The sequence below is a fragment of the Belonocnema kinseyi genome, chromosome 6 (genome assembly GCF_010883055.1).
Source record: "Belonocnema kinseyi isolate 2016_QV_RU_SX_M_011 chromosome 6, B_treatae_v1, whole genome shotgun sequence".
Classification (NCBI taxonomy): Eukaryota; Metazoa; Arthropoda; class Insecta; order Hymenoptera; family Cynipidae; genus Belonocnema; species Belonocnema kinseyi.
In genome coordinates this window covers 136,031,657-136,043,151 of record NC_046662.1, presented here as the reverse complement: position 1 = coordinate 136,043,151, position 11,495 = coordinate 136,031,657, and the positions used below count along the sequence as shown (strand labels likewise).

Here is an 11,495-nt window from a genome sequence, read left to right as displayed (position 1 = left end):
TTTATAAATACGAAAATAGTTTTCTAGTGAAATACTATAGGAATAGGAAACAAAATTTTAATGTCGATAAAGTAGATGCCTCGATTTAAAACAATCAAGGAACATCTTAGAATGTGATACTCGAAAATCCGTCCAAGTCCCATCTTGAGAAATGTGCATCTTCAGAAAATAATTAAAATTTTCGAATGGTTATATATTCTTGTGGATTTTTTGTACTGTTATGAAACAATTCTAAGTTAATAACAAAACCAATAAAAATAGAATTTCGCCCGGGGGCGAAAGACAAGGCCCGTCCGACGCTGAGTCCCGCTGGTTGATTCACTGTAAACAATAGTTATCAGCTGATCGATTCAACGTCAAGAATTATGGAAGTTGGTTGGAGAACTCCGACAAGTAAATTTTAGAACATTTTTGGTGTTGCTATGTTTCCAATTTGAAATTTATCTTTTATTTTTAGGACCAAAAAATGAAAATCATTTTACACAAAGATTTCATGAACGAACTTAGTTACTTGCACTCGACTTTATCGACGTTCAAAGTTTCTGTTTTTCTCCGCTAGAAATCGCTAAAAAGGTCCAAAAAATAATTATAGGTTACGTGTGTGCAGGTACTTATTTGTCGATTTGCAGCAAATGTGCAAATTTTATTGCTTATATTAATTTTTTTCAAGGTTTAGACGATTTAGTATAAAATTGGTGCCACTGCTCAATATGAGCGAATCAAAAAATCTAAAATGCATCAAACCAAAAATGATCTGCAAAGTGCTATAACTCGAATGGTAATATCCTATTTCATCGATTTATAAGTGAACTTTCTTTAAAATTACCAATATATTGATGTATACAAACGTTCTTTAGTGCTTTTTATTTTATCTGCCAAAGTTTAAACACGATATCTGAATCCGTGTGGACACAGTGAACACCAAAAAAAAATGCTCATAACCGGGGACTAGTTTGGTCACATGGTCAATGAAGAGCATGCCCTTAATTTAAAAAATTGATTTATTTCTTTATAGGGGACTTTTTTTTATTAATCAACCTCACTCGCGCTTCTGAAAGTTTCTTTGATGAGAATATTCTAATTTCAAAATAAAGTATGCATTTTTTTTATAACGTGTTTATTTCTTGAATTAGAATCATCACTCTACTCACTGATGATAATAAGGATCTGCACAGAAAATCAAGGGTGTGCAAAAAAATGTAAAAATTAAAGACCCTGGAATTACAGCCTATTCTGTTTCCTCTATTTTAAAAATATTCCTCTGTAGTATACTACTTTTTAAAGTTGTTCTCTATTTTCAGTCAATTGAAAATTTTTTTAATGTAATTAAGTTTTACTAATTTAACCCCCGGAGACTACACATATTTTTTACCCTTACTTACCCACACTTGGTCTGGAGCACCGACAAATTTCATTTGCTTATAACTTTTGAACAAAGTAACATTTTTATAATTAATTGAACCGAAATCTATATGCTAATTTTCGGCCATCAAGAATATTCTAAATCATATCCAAAAGATTACTTGTTAAAAAGGTGTAAAACCAGAGTGGGGGCTTCGAGGGTTAAATTAAATATTATATACTTAAGTAGTGCGATCTGAAATCTAGGTTGTGCTAATGTCGCGAACTAACGCAAGGGGTTCGGATTTTTAAGGTGCATTTTAATTTGAGTATAAAAGGAATTTTAGGATTGCTCTGCATTCTAAAACAAATAAATATTGAAAATTAAAATTTGTTGAACAAAAGTGTTTCAGAAGAATTTTCATCATACACAATGAAAACCCACGTTTCTTGTCAAACCCGTTTTCCTATAATAAAAAACAGTTTGAAATTTAAAAAAAGGAACTTCTCGATATCTGAAGCCACATTCTCTCTTCACCTCTTGTTTGGATATGTAGTCGCCGCATAGACAATCGAGATCAAAGAAGCCAATCGAAACATAGCGTATACGAATTCTTGACGTGATTTCTTTCGAGTGAAAAAACGCGATGATGGTTCTGGATTAATCTGGAGTAATGATATAATCTATGCGGACTTACAGGCAGTTAAAGGCGCTGTGTCTAAAGTCTATTTTCCACAATTTTTCTAAATCATAGAATTGTATAGGGTAAAGGGGGGCAGCGCGCCAACCAGTGGGGCAAAGGTGATTTTCCTTATAGCATGGCTATTATTTAACAATTTTAGTTCTACTTTGCATCAAATAAATCTATTTCATAAGAGAGATTTTGTTACTTACTAAAATCTTGAAAATTGACGTTGCAAGAGAAAAATTATACAGAAAACAGTTTTTACCACGAGAGAATGGAAGTTTCGCTGACAGAAATATAAAGTTTTCAACTCTATTGACAAAACTTACCGTATAAAAATTTAATATTTTGAGAGATAAAATAATATCACACAATCTTATTATATTAATTAGACGTAATTCAAGTCCAAAATATAATATATCTCATAAATAAGTGAGGTTTGGCCAGGGAGGCAAGCATGATGAAAATAATATTGGCAAGTGCTTAGGTCAAACACGTGTCAAAAGTTTCGTCGATAAATGATCGGCAATGTAGAACAGCAACTTATCTTGTGGGCTACATGGAAGAAAATATTAAATATTATTATTATCAATCCGGTCGGTATGCAGTTGTCTTGTATTGATACAGTAGAAATATTGCGTATAGTCCTTTACCAGCAAAATGTCAACGAATAACAGGTTTTATTACAGCTATCTCTATTTTTAGTAAAAATTACTTATTCTTCTTTTTGGGCATCTTTAAACGTAATTTTTCCAGTACATAAAATACAACAGAAGCAAACCATCATATTTTCTTATCTTTATATGTTTTGAATTTCATAAAAAGCTGCAGACGGCTTTGCCCTCAGGTGAGGGGCAAAGCCGACGAAATACAGCATGTTAGAAATAATGAAATTACCAAATCATTGTTTTTTTGATGTGATTAATACTTATAGAAATATAATATAATGTAAAATTCGAAATAAGAAAAAACTGGATCAATTCAACATCTTATTAACTTAAAAAAAGAAAAAAATCATTGACTGTTAACTTGTTGGTGCTGCCCCCCTCCCCCTTACCCTACTTTATATTAAGCAATATTTGCTTTAACCTTCGCAGTAAAAAGTAAACCTTAAAATTTAATTGAAATTGCTTTCAGGATTGCCTTAAATTCATTAGGTAACTTAATTTATGGTATGTGCACTGAGAAAAGTGGATTATACGAAGTGGATAGTACAAGTTGAGGATAATACCCCGTAACGAAAGGTATTTATCGTGTATAATCTATAATGTTTTCCTAATATATGAAGATATTACCAAAAATAATCTCAAGATGTTAAATTCTTATAATCTTCAGATATTCATTCGTAACATCTGGAGGTTATAAAACATGCAGCCATGCGCGCACATCCGTTTTGTCTCTGCGTCCTACTCCGCGTGTTCTGTGTTTCGCAAATTCGTCGAATGATCTGTAGGTTTTTTGTTTTCTGCGTATTTAGATATAACAAAGCCCTACAATCAGTGACAATTTAAAATTTTTTTACTTATGAGCCACACTCGCAATGGAGTAACTGCCCATATGATCGCTAAAAGCTCGAGTTTACTCGAGTGGTAGATTTTCTCTGGCTCCGATGTGCGTCGACTAATCGCATATACCGGGTGAAACCTTAGGGCATCCGCTTTTTGAAGCAACATGGCCGCTAAGCCTTTTGAACTTGCATCCGTATGCAGTTCAGTGACTCGCAATGATGAGTAGCATTTTAAGACAGGTTCGATAGCTAATTTCTCGCTTATTTTATTGAACGAATTTTTCTCAGCTTCTCCCCATTCGAAGGGTCGACTTTTTTTCAGTAAATCATACAAAGGTCCGGCCACTACCGCAAATTTGTATGCATAACGACGCAGGTAACCTGCCATGCCTAGAAAATGTCGCAGACTATGCACGTCCTTCGGTACAGCAAATTCTAGGATTCCTTTAATTTTGTCTTTATTTGTTTTAATGCCTTTTTTTCGAAATTTCATAACCTTGATAATTTACACTCGACATTAAAAATCGACATGTAGCATTGTGCTAAATCCAACGTAGTAAACATTGAGCTGCCACCTATCGTTGCCAAGTGATCATCGATATCCGGTAAGGAGTAATTCATTCGCCTAGTTTTTTTTAACAATTAATACAGGGCTGGCGTATGGAGATTGCGTATCAGTTTCAAGACCTAACTTTCAGTAATCACTTCAAATTTCTTTGAAAGATGAACGCTCAGAATTACTCGCTCTACGTGGTTCACTCCATGGAGAAGTACTACCCTCCTTTTCTTTGACCTCCATTTCGATCAAAGAAGTACAACGTAATTCCGCCAAATTTCTCGAAATCGCAACGTAATATTCATTAAGAATATTCACTAGATTATCTATAATTTCATTCGCCGGGTACTTTCGTAGATGAGCTCTTTTTCGGTGACAGGAGATCTTCTTGCATGTGTTGACACGTGGAGAGGGGGTAACGATGACATTTCTCCTCGAAAGAGTGTGGTATCTTTTTTTAATGACACCATTCTGTCGCTCACATTTATAACAAGAATATTTAATTCTTCGGTCTCACTTCCGATCACTTTTATAAAATAAATTGACCGCAGTTGAATGCTTTCTGAATTCACAGAACGAAATTGAGACATTCCCGCACTAACAGCTGGTAGCTCCAATAAAAAGGCATCTTCTCTCTTCTTACACAGTCTGGCTAGTGGTGGAGTTTTTTCATGCTATCCAGTATTTCGATCCACTCTTTAGCACGAGAGGATCCCAATTCGCCTTTAAAAACCTCTATGCTCTTGCTGAGATCGGGCATTATGTGGTAATTTGGTACTGCATCACAGCCATTTAAGATTGCAGGACCCGATGAACTAGCCTCGTGATTCGGATTCACGGACAGATTTTCTACTAATTGGAGTAATCTCGCCTCACGTCGTTGACTCTCCTGCATCATTATCCAAACCATTTGTTCCATTGTTGAATTTTATGGTGGTGGCAGCCGTCCCAGTGGATTTTTGACGGGTGGTGGGGGATCGCCCGATCCGCACAAATCACATCGAACGTTGCATGTGGAAGTAGGCTGAGATTGGGTACTTCTTCCTTCGCTTACGTCATTGGATGCTTTTAAATTATCAGGCCGCGGTAATATCCCTCCTGCTGCCCCACCCGGAGTCCATCCTCTTCCGATTCCTGCGGATCTTCTTCCTGCACTTCTAATAACTGGGGGAGATGTAGGCAGCATCATGTTATTTTGGTGTGTGGGATCACATTGCTTTCAACTATTTTGTTTGAACGAACGTATGACTCAGCAATTTTAACCGGCTGTTTGGGGCGTTGTAGCCGCCATGTTGAATTCTAAGCGTCTCGAAAAAAAAATTCACTTGATTTCACAGGTTATTTTCACCACAAAACCACTCATGGAAATCACTGTCTACACGCCGCGCGAGAATTCCAGGGATATCGATAAATTCCACTTCTGAAATGTTGGGAACACCAAAAGGAAGCACAGTCACGCTCATACCACGCTGGTAGATGGGAGAGGTTTAATTAGAATAATTCCGAACTCCCGAGTAGTAGTATTAATGAAGAATATATTTAAAGAAAAGTAATGAACAGCTTATACATAACTTGAGTAAACTCTTGGAAACAGCAATAAACTCGCTCGGTTAATATGTAATACGCTCACGCTCGGTTTATCGCTCACGGACTCGGATCCAGTTCTCGTCTCGACAATTCGCAAGCGACTGACGCTCCCGCTCATGGTTCACCCAATTGACGCTTACGCCCTCTTACGGGTGGTGCCAATATTAATATTAATTTGAATCGCTAACAATGCATAAATATTCACAGAATGTAAAAAAAAATTTTAATAAACCAAAAATTTGTTGTAAACACATTTTATAAAAAATATGTGGTTTGTCCTTTTTTATCAGCGCAAACTTTTTTTTTATTATTAAAAACAAAATAAATTAACATAGATAACTATATAATAAAAAAATGTAGTAAGAATGAATGTTCAAAATTACTATGCCCAAAATACATTAATAAATGCACTATATTAGCCATTTCTGTGACAAAGAACTGATTTTTTGATAAACACTCACTAAGAATTGCTGAAGGTTTTAGTTATTTTTACTTTTCTAAAACCAAAATCAAAGACACATTTCACTTTTTGAATAGAAATTCTGCTCTGTGATGCAATGTTTTAGCGGTCTTCTTCCTCTGATGATCTTGTCCGAGGTGTATCATGTGTGGATCAGATGTGGCCCACAAATAATGGACGAAATCCAAATTTTTAGCTGTTCTCGAGTATTTTTGAGTGCGGTACTCTCTGCAAGATTTAATATCCTTATTTCTTGCCTCCTGAGCTTCTTCTGAGAGTTTCCCGATGGGCAGTGTGGAAGCTTTTATTATTTTTGCACCGTGAATCAAAATCATATGTATTGTGGCTGGCATGTAAAACCATGGGTACTTGCTGACGGAAATGTCAGTAGATGCGAAAACGAGTTCCTCGTATGTCGAAGGTTCCAATTCTTCGCCAGATGCTAATGCCTGAAGGATTATCTACAAACATTCTATGGGATCTTTATCAACGCCCGTGATTTCTCTGACCTTTTCGAAGTTTTGAAAGAATGTCCTCGTAGTATTGCCGTTATTGGATGTACCAGATCCTTGTTTTGACACATTTACAATTATCCCCAACTCCGCTCTTAACTCTTTTTTATTTTGGCCTTTCTTGCTTAGAGTAGTGCCTTTTATCCCCTTAGCTTCCCATTCTTTAAAAGATAATCTTTACGCGATGGCAAGACTGCGAGGACCTTCTTTCAAAACTTCGAAAAAGTCAGCGAAATCACGGGTGTTAATAAAGATCGCATAGAAAATTTGTACATAATCTTTCAGGCATTAGCATCTTCCACACTGCCCATCAGGAAACTCTCAGGAGGAGCTCAGGAAGCAAGAAATAAGGATATTAAATCTTGTAGAGAGTACCGCACTCTAAAATGCTCGAGAACAGCTAACAATTTGGATTTCGCCTATTATTTGTGGGCCACTTCTGATCCACTCATGATACACCTCGGAAATGATCATCTGAGGAAGAAGACCGCTAAAAAATTGCATCCCAGAGATGAATTTCTATTTAAAAAGTGAAATATGTCTTTGCTTTTGGTGTAAGAAGAGTAAAATAACTAAAACCTTTAGTAAATCTCAGTCACTGTTTATCAAATAATCATTTTTTTGTCTCCGAAATTGTTAATTTAATATAGTGCTTTTATTAATGTATTTTGAGCGTAACAATTACAATAAACAATTAAAAGGTAACATTTCTAATAATTTAGTATCTCTGAATCTTTACCAGTACTGCATGATTGAGAAAGAAAAATTTCGAATAAAAAATGTATACTTGGAGAATTTGTTTATATAATTTGTTAATAGCAATTACAGTTAATAATTAAAAGTTAAGATTTATAACAATTTTGTATCCCTGAGCGTTTAATAGCACTGTCTTGCAAAAAAAAGTCGAAATAAAAATTCATATTTAGAGAATTTGTTTATGTAAATTGTTAATAACGATTACAGTAAACAATTAAATGTAACATCTGTAACAATTTTATATTCCTCAGACTTTAACAGTATTGTATAACTATGAATAAAAATTCGACAGAAAAATCCAAATTTGGACAATTTGTTTATATTATTTGTTAATAAAAATTACAATTAATAATTAAAAGTTTTAATTTATATTACTGTGATATCCTTTTGTCCATAATAGTATCATGTGATTGAAAAAAAAGTTCCTCGGAAAATGTACATTTCGACAATATGTTTACGTATTTTGTTTATAGAAATTATAAATATTCATTTTTAATACTGTTTTTATCATATAGTTCTCTGTGGTGATTTCTTTTGTTTTCAAGAAAAATTTTTTTTGCTCTGATAAAAAAGGACACACCACATATTTGTTTATAAAATTTGTTTACCACAAATGTTTCGTTTATTAAACAAACTATTTACATTCGGTGAATATTTATGCATGCATTTTCGACGAATTAGAATATAGATTCGTTGTTTTCACTTTAATAAAAAATAATTATTTGAAATTTCCTATCTTTTTCGTCATATTTATTAACACAGCAATCTGTTTAAACAAAAAAAAATCGCTTTCCTTACGTATGTCGGGAATTTAATGCTGAGTATTTGGAAAAAAAAACTTAAAATCGGTTAAAAACGACTGCCTCTGAACGAATATGACCGCGAAAATCCATTCCTGGACCACTGTGATACGCTCTGTATATTTCTGACAGGACCACACAGTTTCTCCACGTGATAATATAAGGGTTAACAAGATTTACTGTAGAACTCTTTTAGCCAAAATCAGATGTTTTTCTTTTGATCACACCCAAACCTCCGTCAAAATATGTGTGGACTGTAAGGTTTCCTTTTTACTGTGCAGCCCCCCCCCCCTCAAGCCACAATGAATTTTCGTGGGATAAACACAGAAAAAACTGGCGGTAAACGGGGTAAAGTCAGCTAGGGTAAGGGTAATGTCCGTCAGGGTAATTGATTAATGTATAAAGTGTACCTGACATTACCCAGTAGGACGGTAATGCACAGACAAAGTGTCACATGCTGACTTTATATTTAAAGAAGCGACTATAAATAGTGAATTATGACATACTTACGCCTACAAAGTACTCCAGAAAGATGATACAGGAGATTAATGATCAAATTTATGGCCAAATTATTGATTCAGAACACTTTATTCGTCAAAATAATGTTGACAGCAGACGCAGTGTTTAAGAATCTCCATGTGCTATAAAGTTAGTAGGTGCGTGAAGTAAATAACAACGTAAGGTTTCGGCTTGGGAATTTCCGAAGATGATTGTCGCAGCGAAAACTTTTCGTTAAATCTCTAAAATAATTTTAGTTCAATTTAACTACAGGAATCTTTGCATGTCAATGTTTCATTAGAAATCTTGGGATAATGGCCATGTACATATTTATTGAAAGTGCGGGATCGGTACTTGGACTATTCACGATGTGCTTAAACAAGATAAATTTACCGACCGAGCGAGTCCTGTTTCACTTCTGATGGCAAATTTATGATTATTTACCATATTTGTATTGCTTACGTTATTGACTCATGTAACTATATTTATAAATAAAAAAATATTAGGAAAATTTTACGGTTAGAATATGAAATTTTTTATTGTGAACTATCAAAACTTCAATTTTCTGCCAATTTATGAAAACTAGAGCCAGTGATGTATCAACGCGGATATCTCTGATCGGCGCATTTTTGATTTCTATTTATTTTTACGTTATGTCAAGGGCATGTGATACTTAGAAAATTGTCGATTTTGCCAGTGTTAGATTCCCCCGGCTTTTTTCCTAGGATAAAAAATATTTTTCCTTCAAAATTTAGGAAATGATAGCGAACATGCTAACGGACGTCCCCACACACGTTTTTTGCGTTTATTGTCAAAAAATTTTTGATTTTGCTAACAACGTGCGTGTATATTTCGAGGTTATGTGTGTTACAATTCACCCGAGCATTACTTCCAAACTAGACAATATTTTTGGCCGAAAACCTTAGACTTACAAATAAACATAGTAACTAATCTCCCGGAACTAACCTTTTTTGCGGGCAATCAAAAAAGTTTATTTCATAAATAATTTCCAGATTATCGGAAAGGCAGAGATGAAAAAAGGCGTAACCTCGAAATAATGCATATGCATATCCCTGGATCATAAATGTAAGCTAAAAAGGTGGGGCGGAAATTATTAAACAATTACAAAAAATTATGATATTCTTTGAAGGCAGTGCTTCCGTATTTTTTATAACGAAATTTTTTTGAACTTCTGTAAGACTTTTAAGTCTAATATGCAAAACTGTAAATTAAAGATAAAAAAAGACAAAATATTTTGGTATAGTAACTCTTTTTTAATGAAAAAATACGATTGAGTCAAAGGTTTAAAATCTTGGCCCTAAAGTTATACTGCGCTTTGTCCCTCAACTGTCGAATTGAGAAAATGAGGTTCAAAGTTTAACCATATTATACTCTATTAAAACGTTGTTCAATGGCAAAATAAGTTTATTAGTTAAAACTAATGCTATTTCAAGCACATGTTGGCAAACATTTTTATATTATCATACATGTATTTTAGCTGATGTGGAAATGATAATGATAATGAAAATTTTAATAAAAAAGTTAAATCGAATGATAGTTTACATTATTCTGATTCATTGCATGCCCCAAATTAAATAAGTTATAAACATATTTCTGAAAATTGTAATCTCGCAAATTGAAGTTAGGTTATCCATGTAATTCAGTTTAACAGAATATTCCGGGTACAATCGTTGCGACTCCCTTATAAGGTCTCGATACCTCTCTTTCTTTTCATTCTCTTTGGCTATGATGTTTTTGTTAGCTGGAGCCGAAAATTCGATAACGAACATGGTTCGCTTCTCGAAGTCAAGAAGAACCATGTCAGGCCTCGAGTGAGCAACAGAAACAATTGTCGAGAATATAAAGTTCCAGTATATACGGTACTTCCCATTCTCGACAATTGACTCAATTTCCCTAGGAGCATTTAGAGGAGCGATATTAAGGTGAATGCCGTAGGAGTGACAGAGATGGTAATAAAGTACTCTTAGTGCCGCATTGTGCCTTTGAATGTAGGTCGTTCCCGCGTGTGTTGGACAACTAGATAGTATGTGAGCTAAATGCTCGGGGTGTGCATGGAACGCCCTTCAGCTATCATCGGGAATGTCTTCGCTCAAAATGTGGCGACGGTATGTTAAGGTGGAAATGACACCGTCTTGGCATGCAAAAATGAAATCCTCTGTACCAGACTTCAATCCGGGCGATTTAAGGAAAGCAAACGTTAGCTCACAAGACATTGACTGATCCTTCACATTTCTGTGGAAGATACCGTGCATCCTCTTATCTAGGAGCTGTTCACGAAAGTTTTTCTTTTGTGCTTTCTTAATCCGGGCTTTCAGGAGTGAGTACTGGAGATAGATAAGATTTGATGTATTTTGCTCACACCTAATACTGAAGTTAAGTCCGAGTGTTTCAGCAGCCTCCTCCGCTGCTTTGTACAGAAATGCTCCTTTGCCTGCTTCCTCGTGATTCCTGACCATTTTAAGAAGAGGGTCTCTTCCATTTGCAACTCTATGTGCTGTACCCAGAATAATCCTGTTGTGAAGACATTCAAGACTCAATATTCCGCGACCCCCTTGACGGCGTGAGATGTACAGTCGCGGAACGGAAGACTTAAGATGCATGCTTTTGTTCATGTGCATAACCTTCTTGTCCCGATATCAAGAGATCTGAGCTCGTTCTTCGTCCATGAGACTACTCCAAATGAATAGAGTAGTACCGGGACTGCAAGGATGTTCGTTGCAGATACTTTGTTCCTCGCCGACAGTTCGGAAGACCAAATCTGTCGGATGAGA

At 35.1% G+C, this 11,495-nt stretch overlaps 1 protein-coding gene and 1 long non-coding RNA gene across 8 annotated transcripts in view; one reads left to right on the top strand and one right to left on the bottom strand.

Moving 5' to 3' along the window:
• LOC117175240 (heterogeneous nuclear ribonucleoprotein K) overlaps positions 1–11,495 on the top strand; it is a 374,225-nt gene that overhangs the window by 132,258 nt on the left and 230,472 nt on the right. The window lies entirely within an intron of this gene.
• LOC117175243 overlaps positions 1–11,495 on the bottom strand; it is a 225,958-nt gene that overhangs the window by 168,418 nt on the left and 46,045 nt on the right. The gene's annotated exons all lie outside the window — the stretch shown is intronic.